Source organism: Pleurodeles waltl, chromosome 9 (assembly GCF_031143425.1).
Source record: "Pleurodeles waltl isolate 20211129_DDA chromosome 9, aPleWal1.hap1.20221129, whole genome shotgun sequence".
NCBI classification, from domain to species: domain Eukaryota; kingdom Metazoa; phylum Chordata; class Amphibia; order Caudata; family Salamandridae; genus Pleurodeles; species Pleurodeles waltl.
The window spans coordinates 860,057,960-860,072,558 of record NC_090448.1 but is presented as its reverse complement, the minus strand read 5'-3'; positions in this window follow the sequence as shown (position 1 = coordinate 860,072,558).

The window sequence follows — 14,599 nt, the reverse complement described above, 5'->3', positions numbered from 1 at the left end:
TAAACATAGAAACAAAATCAAACCGAATTCCACATTAAAACTATAATTAAAAGAGGACACGCAGCACAATCACCAGACCTGCAGACACCCAGACAACATCCATTTACTCTGGCAGCCTGTTTTCTCCCACTGTTTCCACCCCCTCCTCCCAAAACACTTAAACATTCGCACCACACATCCACCACACATAAGCATACTTTACATGCTCCTGCATCCACGTCCGACATGCCTACATCTGAAACTAGCACTCCCTCAACCTCCACTTCCAGACCTGCCTCCAAATCCCCTCCAACTTCACCTGAGAAGCTTTTCCTATCCTGTGTTGATTTGTTTGAACCCACAGGCCCACTCCGTCTCGTCCCTAAATGTACCCATGTCCTGGCCCAGTCCACTCCTTCCTCGTCCAATCCACTCCTTCCTCATTCCAATTCCTGTGCCCCTTCTCCAGGAAGGAAGAGGCCCTGTGTTGCCCCAGATCCCTCTGCCACCCCCGATCCAAGCCCACTCCCCCTCCTTCCAAGGGCAAGCCCAAACCCCCTCCACCTCCCAAAACTATGCCCAAGTATGGTCAATATCTAGTGACATAGGGCCAGATGTATCAAAGGTTTTACCCATTCTGTGTCAATGGGAAAATGCTTTGGTACATATGGACCATAATGTTTTGCCAAAACATGCAGCATAATTAAATATTCTGAGTACAACGGGTCTGTTTCTCGTGCCCCCAGGTGCATTTGAATATTGCGTTTCATCACAAGTATGTTTTCCATTGTGTCCAATATATCCTCTTTTTACGATCACTTTCAATTGGTGGAATATGTCAATAAGTCAGTTTTGGTTTCATTGAGACATGTGTAATAATAATATAATATAGTCTCCATCCCTGTCAACGGTACATTCCTCACTTCTCCCTGATGAACATAACAAATGTAGGCCCTGAAAGTTATACTTTTGCATTGCAGCAATTCACTGTTGTCGCACATCGTTTTTCGCTTCTAGTTTGGTCACAGTGCTTCCCATATGTAATTTCCTGTTTGTGCCTGTCCCCTGTCTCGCAATGCACGCAAAACCCGTGTTTCCAATTGCCCCCATCTCAGTGTCAGAGCACGCCAACTGAATAGCTCCTGTACTTTAGATGCCTTCCAGTTCATGGCAATTAAGGGCCTCATTCTGAGGCTGGCGGGCGGTGGTCGCCGCCGCCTGGCGGGAACCGCCATATGGCCGCTGAGGCAATTCTGGCTTTCCCGCTGGGCTGGCGGGCGACCGCCAGAAGGCCGCCCGCCAGCCCAGCGGGAAACCCCTTCCCACGAGGAAGCCGGCTCCGAATGGAGCCGGCGGAGTGGGAAGGGTGCGACGGGTGCAGTAGCACCCATCGCGAATTTCAGTGTCTGCTAAGCAGACACTGAAATTCAAAGTGGGGCCCTCTTACGGGGGCCCCTGCAGTGCCCATGCCATTGGCATGGGCACTGCAGGGGCCCCCAGGGGCCCCACGACACCCCTCACCGCCATCCTGTTCCTGGCGGTCGGAACCGCCTTGAACAGGATGGCGGTGAGGGAGTCGGATTCCTCAGGGCAGCGGAGGTTTTCCTGTTCTGACCGCGGCCATACCGCCGCGGTCAGAATGCCCTGCGGAGCACCGCCAGCCTGTTGGCGGTGCTCCCGCCGACCCCGGCCCCGGCTGTCCATGACCGCCGGGGTTGGAATGACCCCCTAAATGTTTGTACATGATGAATGCTAAGTCTGCAAATTTATGAATGAGTTTATGTCTCTTGACTCTGGTTCTTATTCCTAAGAGGCAAGATTCTGGTACTGGCAGAAACACGTGTTCTGTGATGTCGGACACTTCTGCTACTAAACCAGTCCAGGCCCTCTGAAAGGGACCACAGTCCCATACCATATGATAGAAATGCACTACTTGTAGATCACAACGGGGAATGCCGATGCAGACGCAAAGTACATGCGCTGAATGCGAGATGGGGATAAGTACGTCTGGTGCAAAAAATTGAATTGGGTGTAGCGGAACCTGGGGTTCCGAGACACTGTCTGTACCTGCTGGAGGGCCACAGACCACTCCCCCAAGGACAGAGGTTTGGGGAGGACTGAGTTCCTTCTGCATCCCGCCGCCCCCACACTATCCACAGTCATGGTAGTTAAAGCTTTTTATAGATTAGTGATCACTTTTTTCTGGGTGTTCTCAGAGAGTAAGAAGTGTAGAACAGGGAAAATCTCGGGTTCCTGTTCCCCCTGTAGCCATGCATTTTTAATCAGGTGGCATATAGCATAATACGCCATAAACTGTCCTGAGCTCACCAAGGAGAGATCCTTGATGGTTTCCAAAGGCATCAATGTACCGTCGTTAAAGCAATCACCCACAGTCTCTATTCCTGCCTCTGCCCATGGTGCTATGCAATGATGTTTAAGTAGCTGTGTGCTTCCCAGTATTTGGCCCAGCGGTTTGAGAGGGGAGTATGGGGGGGCAACGTTTGCTCCCCTGTATATATTTCCTCCAGCAGGTGCGTGCTGCCAACAACAGGTAATTAGCGTTCACTGGTTGTGCCATGCGATCTGCAAGACACTTGAAGATGGGAACACCTCTCAACTGCGCGCGCACCCATGTTGTCTCGGACGACTCAGGCCTGTTCAACCAATAGAATGCCCATTGTAGTTGCGCTGCTGCATAGTATTGCTCAAAATTTGGTGCCCCAACCCACCCTCACATAACAGGAGTTGCAGGGTACTGAGAGCGGCTTGGGGCCTGCCATGACGCCAGATGAGTTCCAACAGTAACTTATTAAGGTCACGAAAGAAGCTCCTTGGAATAACTATAGGTAGCGCAGCAAAATAATAAAGGAGCCTTGGTAAAATCAGAATGTTGGCCACTGCCACCCTAACTAGAGGAGAAAGAGGAAGCGAGCACCAGAACTGGAGTGAGCCTTTCAAAGAGCAGATCGTGCGTCCCAGGTTGACATCCCTCATATCATCAGTCTTGTGATATATATGCACTCCCAGATATTTCAAGGTGTCCAAGCACCACCTCAACCTGCTTGGGGGAAGCGCCTCTTTTACCCCCATGGGAAATTCCACCATAGGGAACAAGCAGGACTTGGACCAGTGAACCTGAAGACCCAAAATTGTTCCATACGACTCCAACAGTGACATCAGGAAGGATAGACTGACCTTTCTCTAAGTAAATCAATACGTCATCAGCATATAACGATATGATGTGATATGTCCCAATACAATATATTCCCCTTTGCGCAGCCTGGGCACGAAACCGAGCAGCCAACAGCTCAATTGCAATTGCAAATAACAAGGGCGACAGTGGGCATCCCTAATTAGTTCCTCTACCTGAAGCTTTCTGATATTATTCCTCCTGTCCTCACCCTAGCTGTGGGGTCAGCATACAGAGTCTGCACCCAGCGTACAAAGCCTGGTCCGAATCCCATATGACACAGCATGGCGAACAGGAAATCCCACCCCCGTGTATCAAAGGCCTTTTCTATATCTAGAGATACGGCCACATTTTCATATGCCTCTTTGGGAGTATCGCCAATAATTTTCAATAATCTCCGGATGTTTAGGACCGTGTTCCGTCTGGGTATGAAGCCGCTTTTATCTTCAGGAACCAGCGTATGCATGACCGGGGCGAGTCTATTCGCCAGCACCATGCCCAAGATTTTGTGAACTAAATTCAGGAGGGAGAATTGCCTATATGAATTCACGCCCATGGGATCCCGACCAGGCTTAGGGAGTACTATAATTAATGCCTCTCTCTGGGATTTCGGGAGCAGGCCCTGGGTCCAGGCCTCCTCGAACGTGGACAGCAATGGACGCGATAAATGCAGAGCGTAGGTGAAATAATACTCTCTTGGTAGTCCATCCATGCCGGGAGTTTTATTATGAGCTATTTGTGTTATGGCCACAGCAATTTCTTCCGGTCTGAGGGGCTCATCAAGCTCTGCCATATGTGGCGCCGATAGTTTTACCAGCGATGCTTCACAAGGAAGGACTCCAGCTGCTGGGTATCGCAGGCTGGTTGTTGTCGATATAGCCCAGTATAATAATCTTTAAAGGCATTGTTGATTTCTTCTTGTGAGGTCACCACTGTCCCATCTTTCATGCATATCACCCCTATCGGAACATGCTCCTGCTCCTCCCGTAGCAGCCATGGCAGGAGCCTCCCCAAACGATCACCCTCCTTATGCAAACGCATGAGATGGTAGTTGTAGTCGTGCCAGCGAAGGCGCTGATCCGCCTCCTCGTACACCCTACGTTTCTCACCCAGGGGTTCAAATGGCACTTCTATTTCCAGAGCGTGCAGTTCATTTTCTAAGGTGACAACTTCATTATGTAGCAAGCGGCGCACCCCCCAGGACGCGGAGAGGCAGTGTCCTCTCACCACAACCTTATGTGCATTCCATTCTGTGGTTCTCAAATCAGTGGACCCAGTGTTTAAGTACCAATAATTCTTGATGCATGCATTTAAATCCTCCCTGAATGGAGCATCCAGCAGTGCCTCAGTTTGCAAACGTCATGTGGGTATTGCGGAACGCTTTTTCCCCCATCTGATAGTAAGCAGCAAGGGGGAGTGATCAGACACTGTCCTGGCCAAATAACCAGAAGCCTTGATCAAAGAGCACATGGAGGGAGTCCCCCACAGCAAGTCTATTCTGGAGTGTATGTCATGTATTGAGGAATAGAAGGAGTACTCCCTATGTGATGGATGTCCTATACGCCACATATCATACACTTCGGTGTCTCTAGCCCAGGTTGTCAGTAAAGTAGAGTTTCGACTGCTCACTGCTCATTTCAATGGGGGGGATGATCAATCTAGCAACACATGTGGAGTGCAATTAAAGTCTCCACCCTATATGGCAGACACAGCCAGATCGGTCCACAGAGCAGGAGTCAGCGCCTGGAAGAATTCACCTAACGCACTATTGGGGGCATAAATCCCTACGTTGTTCAGCGGTTTGCCGTCCAATAGCCCCTCCAGTACTATATATCTGCCGCCTGTGTCCACCCTTTCTTTATGTTGCACATAAGGGACCCTTGGCACTATCCACACCAACACTCCCCTCGCATAGACAAAAGAGGAAGTACCATACACCTGACCATGCCAGCGCTTCTTCAGGGCCTGTAAATCACCACTCAGCAAATGTGTTTCTTGTAGTATGGCAAAATTGAGACAAGCATGTATACGGTGCCGCCTTCTCGGCATCGCCATTCCGCGCACATTCCATGTTATAATATTGTATTCCTGCATCGTATGTGGTCTGTGTGTTTTCATGGGGTCGTAAACAGTGCAGTTATATTCATCCTGTTATATGCTCGGCTCCTAAAGAAAAATACCCATCCGCTGCCCTGGAAAATGTATTCACTTGACAAGTTTACTGAGATGTATCACGATCCTGCTAAACATAGTAAACAGAACCCCCTATCCCTCAGCAACAGTGTCAATCTCAAAATATAAGGGCGTTTAGGCAACATGTAATGGTTGCAAAAAAACTGTTTCCTTGTGGATACCGTCTGTAGGGACATGGTGGTGATCATGTGGGGCTCGCCCTGGACACCTATTGTCGTATAACAGGTAAATTAAACACCGCCCACACCAGCCACGGTTACCATATCACCTGGTTCCTTCAGTGTATGGCGCGAGAGTGTATCCATCTGTAGGCGTTAAGAAACATTTCAGGCCCCCGCAGCACCCGTCTGTCCCATATGCTTTGCACTGTCCCTCAGTTAGGGATTTTCGATGTACCGTAGCAGAGACCGCCCACGTTCCGTACAAAGTTAACACCTGTTCCATAAATGTGCATTCAGTTAGCACAGCTCATCTGCGGTACTCGGTGTAACCACTGGTCCTTTCATGACTCCCACAATAGTTGAGTCAGAGCTTCCTGAGTCTGAGTCTGAGTTCACCTGTGAAACATCTCGGATCAGCGCAATGAGTTTTGCGTGTGTATTGTCGGATCTTTAATTGCCCTAGCTCTTTCCGCAGCTGCCTGTGTCTTGGTGGGTTGTGCTCTTGACCTCCTTTTAAAACTCCTCCGAGCAGGTGAAGTCAACCACTCTTTATCGACCTTTTCTCCCTCCGAGGGTTGAGCAATTCCCTTAGCGTGCATCCATGTCCAGGCATCGGCCGGGGTGGCAATGATCAATCAATCAATCAATCAATCAATCAAGAAATTTGTAAAGTGCGCTACTCACCCGGAGGGTCTCAAGGCGCTGGGGGAAGGGGGACCGCTACTGCTCGAACAGCCAGGTCTTGAGTTGCTTCCTGAAGGAGAGGTGGTCTTGGGTCAGACGGAGGTGGATGGGGAGGGAGTTCCAAGTCTTGGCTGCCAGGTAGGAGAAGGATCTTCCTCCCATGGTGGCTTTTCTAATGCGTGGCACGGCGGCGAGGGCGTGGCTGGTCGATCGTAGCTGGTGGGTGGGAGTGTAGAAGGTCAGGCGGTTGTTGAGGTACCTGCGGCCCAGGCCGTGGAGGGCCTTGTGTGCGTGGGTGAGGAGACGGAATGTGATTCTCTTGCTGACGGGGAGCCAGTGCAGGTCTCTCAGGTGTCCGGAGATGTGGCTGTGTCGTGGGATGTCAAGGATGAGGCGTGCGGAGGCGTTCTGGATGCGTTGGAGTCTTTTCTGTAGTTTGGCCGTGGTTCCGGTGTAGAGGGTGTTACCGTAGTCCAATCGGCTGGTGACGAGTGCCTGGGTGACCGTCTTCCTGGTTTCGGTGGGGATCCATCGGAAGATCTTTCGGAGCATGCGTAGGATGTTGAAGCATGATGATGAGACGGCGTTGACTTGTCTGGTCATCGAGAGGGAGGAGTCCAGGATGAAGCCTAGGTTGCATGTGTGGTCCGTTGGTTTGGGTGCGCTGCCTAGGGCAGGGGGCCACCAGGAGTCGTCCCAGGCCGAGGGTGATTATCCAAGGATGAGGATTTCCGTCTTGTCTGAGTTCAGTTTCAGGCGGCTGTTCATCATCCACTCGGCTATGTCTTTCATCCCTTCGTGCAGGTTGGTTCTGGCGGTGGCTGGGTCGTTGGTGTGGGAGAGGATCAGCTGGGTGTCGTTGGCGTAGGAGATGATGTTGAGGTTGTGTTGGCGTGCGATGGCTGCGAGGGGGCTCATGTAGACGTTGAAGAGGGTGGGGCTGAGTGATGATCCTTGTGGTACGCCGCAGATGACTTCGGTGGCCTTGGATCTGAACGGGGGGAGGCGGACTCTCTGGGTTCTTCCTGCGAGGAACGAGATGATCCACTCTAGTGCCTTCTCTTGGATTCCGATGTTGCTGAGGCGCTGCACTAGGATGCGGTGGCAGACAGTGTCGAACGCTGCGGAGAGGTCCAGGAGGATGAGGGCCGCTGTTTCCCCGTTGTCGAGCAGGGCTCGGATGTCGTCAGTGGCTGCGATGAGGGCGGTCTTGGTGCTGTGGTTGGCTCGGAAGCCGGACTGCGAGTGGTCGAGGGATCCATTAGTCTCGAGGAAGGCGGCTAGCTGTCTGTTGACGGTCTTCTCAATGACTTTGGCAGGAAACGGGAGGAGCGAGATGGGGCGGTAGTTCTTGAGGTCGGTGGGGTCTGCTGATGGTTTCTTCAGGAGGGCGCTGAGTTCGGCATGCTTCCAGCTCTCCGGGAAGGTGGCGGTGTTGAAGGAGCAGTTGATGATGTCCAGGAGATGGGGTGCGATGACGGAGTCGGCCTTGTTGAAGATGTGGTGGGGGCATGGGTCGGTTGGTGATCCGGAATGGATGGTGTTCATCGTATGGATGGTGTCTTCGGAGCTGACCGGGGTCCAGGCGTGGAGGGTGGTGTTGGGGGGCGTCGGTTTGGTGGTTGGGTGCGTGGTCTGTGCGCTGAAGCTGTTGTGTATTTCGGCGATTTTGCGGTGAAAGAACGAGGCGAGTGAGTCGCAGAGGTCTTGTGAGGGAGTGATGTCGTTGTTTCCGGCGCTGGGGTTGGAGAGCTCTTTGACGATGCTGAAGAGTTCCTTTCTGTTGTGTGCGTTGTTGTCTAGTCGTTCTTTGAATGCTGTCTTCTTGGTGGTGTGGATCAGCTGGTGGTGTTTGCGGGAGGCGTGCTTGAGGGCGGTCATGTTGTCTGTAGTCGTTTTTTTTTGCCAGGCTTTCTCGAGGGTGCGGCAGTTCTTCTTGGAGTTCTTGAGGTCATTGTTGAACCAGGAGGCTTTCTTGCTGTTGGGCCTGATGGGATGGGTTTTCAGAGGTGCGAGGTTGTCAGCGCAGTTGGTGATCCACTGTGTGAGGTTGTTGGCTGCTTGGTTGGGGTCCGCTGAGCTGGCGGGAGGGTTCTGGTTCAGTGATGTGGAGAGCTGGTCGGTGGTGATCTTGTTCCAGCTCCTGCGGGGAGCCTGTTGTGGGTGGTGGTGAGTCGTGGTTCTTCTGAAGCTGAAGCTGAAGTGGACGCAGCTGTGGTCTGTCCAGTGGAGTCCGGTGGAGTGGCTGAAGGAGATGTAGTTGCTGGAGGAGAAGACTGGGTCAAGCGTGTGTCTGGCGTAGTGGGTGGGGGTGTTCACCAGTTGCTTGAGTCCGAGGTTGGCGAGGTTGTCCAGCAGGGTGGTGGTGTTGTTGTTGTTGTTGTTCTCCAGGTGGAAGTTGAGGTCCCCTAGGAGGATGTAGTCAGCGGAGGGGAGGGCGTGTGGGCTGATGAAGTCTGCGATGTCTTCGCTGAATTGTGTGCGGGGTCCTGGGGGTCTGTAGATGAGGGTGCCTCTGAGTGTGGTCTTGGGGTCGGTGTGTATCTGGAAGTGGAGATGTTCGGCGGCTGTGAGGGCATCGTCGGAGTTGGTCGTGATGCGGATGCTGTTCTTGTGGACGATGGCGATGCCTCCTCCTGTCTGGTTGATGCGGTCCCTCCGGGTGATCTTGTATCCGTCCGGGATGGCGATGGCGATGTCGGGCGCTGAGGAGGCGTTCATCCAGGTTTCTGTGAGGAAGGCGACGTCTGTAGATGTGGTGTCGAGCCGGTTCCAGAGTTCCACGGCATGTCTGTGGATGGAGCGGGTGTTGAGCAGGATGCACTTCAGGTGGTTGCTGTTGGTGCTTGGCTTGGCGGGTGCGGTGCGGGTCCAGATGCAGGAGAACTTGCATGATTGGCAGGCGAAGGGTCCGTGGGTGCATCTTGGGTCGGCACAGCAGCACCCGGGGATCCAGCTGGTGTTGAGTGCGAGGAGGGTGGCGGCGTCGTAGGTCCGGCGGGGAGGCTGGCAGCGGCGGGGGCCAGGGGGACTGGCGCTGGGCGCGGTCCAGGTGCGGACGGGCGCAGGCGGGCTTGCCTTTGGTGCACCTTTGGCGCGCCAGCGGCGCGCCCGCTGTGTGCGTCCGCTGCGCGGCCTCCATATGAGGGGAAGAGGGAGGGAGGAGCAGCTGGGAGGTGGGAGCGGGACGGCCAATGGGGTGCAAGGGGGCGGAGCTACCGGGATGCAGCAGCGGGAAAACGGGCGGCGAGGGGGAGACGCGGCAAGACGAGGGAAGCAGGAAGGAAGGGAGCACAGTCAGGGCGAAAAGGAAGAACAAATCAGGGCAACTATACCAGGGACACTGGCGCTCGGGCACAGAATCGGAGGACACTGGCGCTCGGGCACAGAATCGGAGGACACTGGCGCTCAGTCACAGGAGGCAGGCACAGGCAGTCAGGGCACGGCAGCGAGAGCGGTCACACTGGGGGCTGCGTGGCGGTGAGGGGAGCGACCTGCCTGGGAACCAGGGTCAGAGGTCGCTCTCTCTACCGCTGCGCGGCCTCCATATGAGGGAAAGAGGGAGGGAGGAGCAGCTGGGAGGTGGGAGCGGGGCGGCCAATGGGGTGCAAGGGGGCGGAGCTACCGGGACGCGGCAGCTGGAAAACGGGCGGCGAGGGGGAGACGCGGCAAGACGAGGGAAGCAGGAAGGAAGGGAGCACAGTCAGGGCGAAAAGGAAGAACAAATCAGGGCAACTATACCAGGGACACTGGCGCTCGGGCACAGAATCGGAGGACACTGGCGCTCGGGCACAGAATCGGAGGACACTGGCGCTCGGTCACAGGAGGCAGGCACAGGCAGTCAGGGCACGGCAGCGAGAGCGGTCACACTGGGGGCTGCGTGGCGGTGAGGGGAGCGACCTGCCTGGGAACCAGGGTCATGATGTGTGTGCGATCCTCCGCAATCACCCGGAGCTTGTCAGGGAACATCAAAGCACATCTGAAGTTGTGCTCAGGCAGTCTTTGCTTGACCTTCTGATAAGAATAGCGTTGGCGTTGCACTTCTGCAGTGAAGTCTGGATAAGCCGTTATGGAAGCCCACTCATGCCTCACCAGGCTGCTGTTCCGGAAATGCTGCAGTATCATGTCGCGGTCTCTATTATTAAGAAAGCATGCTATAATTGGGTGAGGAGGCATTCTCAGTGCAGGCTGACTGCCTGGTGTTCTGTGTGCCCGTACTACTGAAAAGAATTTCGATGTTGCCCTCTTCAACACCTCACCAACAAGCCACTGCTTGAGAAATAGTTCCACATAGGGCCCTTCCACTCTCTCCGGAAAACCCAGGAATTGTACATTGTTGCGACGAGATCTCCCTTCCGCATCTTCTGCACGCTGTCGTAGAGCTTTCACTTCTAAATCTAACCTCTCTACATGTTTTTGGGTCTCCGACACAGTAGGTTCCAGAATGCCCAGGGTAACTTCTGGCACCTTCACCCTTTCTGCCAGTTTGCGGTGTTCAGCCCTAAGGAGATTGAGATCCTGAGAGACAGTGTCGATCCTGTTTTCAAGGGACAGCTTGGTGTCCATGATGGCCTTTAATATTTTTTCGAATTGCCCCGAGTGTGATTGCAGGGTGCTTTCCAGGGAACGCAAACTCGGCGTGTCTGGCATTGCATCCAGAGGGTCCCCATGCCCAGAGTGCTCTTGGGACTTGGCAGACTTAGTTTTCCCCATCATTCTGATCTTCCAGAGTGCTGCGTTGACAAGTTAAATTATCTCCATTTCGCGCTGTCACTTCTCGACATTACAACAATATAAAATGGGGGGGGTAGAAGGGGAGGCCCCAGCCCCATCCATCTGCCACGTATGCCAATGTACTATGGGAGAGGGCCCAGGGACCAGGCGCCGCACTCACAGTTCTTTGGAACGCTGCTCACTGCTTCTTGTCCACTTGGGAGGCATCCATGAGTAGAAGCGCACTTAGGCGTCTGTTCTGATGCAAAAGACACAAGGAGAAGGCAGCGTCGGGCCTGCGATCCGCGCTGTGTACTGCGCAGTCTTAGCACCAATCGCGGTGCGGCACCCCAGTAGGCCACACCCTCAGTCGCTAGCCGCCCGGTCCCTGCACAAGGGGAGGCCCTGCTCGCCTCCATAGATATGCTGCTGTCTATCCACACACGCAGCAGCGCGGTACCACACTGCGCCTCATCTCCAGCATCTTGCCGTCAGTCCTCCATGCCAGGGAAGGCCTCCGCCGCCCTCGCATGCATTTCGCATTCCGGTCACACTTGCGGCTCCGGTCACGGCCACAATGCTGGAACTGGGACCAAACACCTCCACACAGCCCCCGACACACACCGCGCTGCGTGGTCGGTGTTGCAGTAATTCATATCAGGATAGTTTTAGGGGTCCGAAGCAGAGCTCGCTTTCAAGCATCCATCTCGGCCGCCATCTTGGCCACGCCCCCTACTGCCATGTTCATAATGACCAACTTGGGCATTTTGGTCCCCCATGCAACTTACCCTGCATATGTGTTGTTTCCTGGTAGTCTGCGCTGTCCTGTCCTGCGATACTAGTGACGATTTTCTCCTGGGATGACGGCTGCAACCATCTCCTCTATCTCGTCCAAGTCCTCTTGCGGTGCTGGTCTCCCACCTCCGGTCTGCAGTGCTCCCTTCCTGTTCCTTGAAATCTTTTCCTTTGTCCTGTGCTTGAAGTCATGCCAGAGTTTCTTGCTCTCAGTGACAGTTCTCTTGACCTCTGCCACACTGTTAATCTTGTCCACAATCTACTGTTAAATTGCCTCTCTCCTCCCAATTTGCAATTTAGAGGTGATGAATAGTTGTTGCTGGGGCTCCGTCTCCTCTCGCACCGGAATTTCATGCTCCTCTGCACTGAAGTGACACTTCCTCTTCTTCTTGTCTCTCCCCTGGGTCTGGAAGTTAATGAACCATGTTTGAAGAAAATTGGTGGTGATGCATAACTTGCTTATGGAAATGACATAAAGTGTGTCAGATGCAAAAATGAGCACACATTTTCTATAAATTCACAAACATCTTCCTCAGCCACGAGCTGAAAAAGTCTGATATGATGAATTAAACATGTACAGGAGACTCAAACTGTCATTTGATTGCTCGGTGTTTTACAGCACCTTCACCATATAGTCCCAGTGAATAACTAGAGCATTAACTTTCTATATTCATGACAAAATGGTGCACACCTGAATGCCATGTTGTTGGAATAGGAGCTGTGGTAATGTGAAGCTCTTCCTATAGAGGAGACGTCTGTAAATAAACAAATTAACTGATTTTATTTTGTCATAGAAATTACAGTTAGTATTTTGGAATGCTAAAATTATGACATAGTTTGTATAAATCCCCAAATATCTTCCTCTCCGTGTCAGAAAATGAGTCTGGATGGCTGAATGAAGCATGAACTTTCAACCACAGAAGGAAGCATCAGTCTGTAAGTGGATTCCCAATTGGTCTACTGTAGCTTCACCACAGATATAGGGTGGATAGCAAAAGTGCTAATACTCTGTAAAAAGGACAAAAGAGATGATATGTGGCTAAATTGTAGATTATCAATTTAAGGTCTTTCTTCGGAACTGGATGGCGTAAATGAACTTTGGGTGTTAATACAGGAATGAACCCAGATGGCTAAAGATATGTGTACGGAGGTATAGATTTATAGACATTTACTCCATAACATATTTTAAAGGGCTAAAAATGGTTATTTAAACAGATCCTTACAGAGGGCCAGTGTCCCCGACCCAATCTATTTTCTCAGAATATCCATCTTCTCTCTTGAATATCCCCTTCATTGTAAAATATTATCATTTTGTTAGCTATAGAAGATATTTTAAGCTTCTACTTAAATGTGTGACAATAGCTACTTAAAGGTCAGGGCAGCTATGTGTCGACTGAACTCATATTTAAAATGAAGAGATGCCAGGCATCTCACAAACATCAGAACAATACGTCAGGAACACAAGCTGAGTTCAGGATGAGATAAAGTAATGGAGGAGACTACCTTGAAGGCTGGGAGGGATGCGGGACAGAAGCAGGTTGGAACAGGCAGTGAGTAGGGAAGTGGATGTCTATAGGGGAAACTATGAAGCTATCACAAGTACAAAAACAAGAAGGTAGCAGCAGGGAAACAATAGACAAACTAGCATCAGTGGTAGTTTGCTCCTTGGAAATAACCTCTCTACGAGGTGCACAGAATCTTATAAGAAGGCAAGTAGCAGATTCATCTCAGAGAGTCCAGGGAGACAGCCAGTAGCTCCTATGGAGAAGGATGAGCGATGGGTGGTTCTCTGTGCCAAAGGCACATGCCTTGGAGTCTATCTGGCACACTTGGGGCAGTGAAAATCAACATAATCCTATAAACATAGAAGAAAAAGGAGAACAATTAAAGGTACACAGAAATAGTCACTTGGCTGAGGGAAAATCTGGACTGGAATAAGGATCAGGAACAGGATTAGGACTGGAATACACAAAATGGAATACACTGGAAACCTACACATTACCTAGGACAGGAATATGCTGTCAAAACTGGAACACTAAAATAGAAGACAAGGAATCTGCATACACAAGACAGGTCTGGATGTGTGCAGTCAGAACTAGAAACAAAGCAAACACAGCACGAAAGAAGCAGGATAAACAAGAGAAAGGCAATAAACACTGTCACTAATCAGATTATGAACATGAAATCAAACAACAATGAAAACAGTAATCAAAAGGCAAGTCTTGGCGTAGTAGGAGGATCAGCAGAGTTCAAGGAGGCCCATCAGCAAAGTCAGTTGTGAGCAGCTGAACTCTAGGCCCACCAGGCAAAAATAGCAAGAGGCTTAGGGGAGGAGCACTGATGCAAGAAGAGAGCCCAATGAAAAGAACCAACCAGATACAAGTAATTAGGTAACTACTAATGAATGGAATGCAGAACTGGAACGTGGAAAGGGGATGGCCAGAAAAACCAACAGACACACGACAAGACACAGGAAATCCAGGAACGGAGTACAGGTCGGAACCAAGAGAGAGAAAAGTCTAGAAAGCAGGGAGAAAGAGGTAATAAAGGCTGTAAGATCAAGGAATCAAGATAGAAGATAGGAAACTACCACTGTGATGTGACTGGTACAGTTTGGAGACAGAAAGGAAAACAGGGACCATGATACATCAGGAAGGTATTGCAGACGCCTGGACTGGAATATGAAGTGGATATAGGAATGCAAGGTGTAAAAGTGTATAAAATCCTGTGCAGGGATAAATGCAGGACCCCAGATTACACTTGTGATCACCACCTAGAGTTCAAACAAGTTAACAAGTCCATGATCTTTTATAATACAGAAGGACTGAGTGAAGTTCTATAAAGATATCTTAAGGTGGAAACTAGAATGAGAGTGGTCGATGAT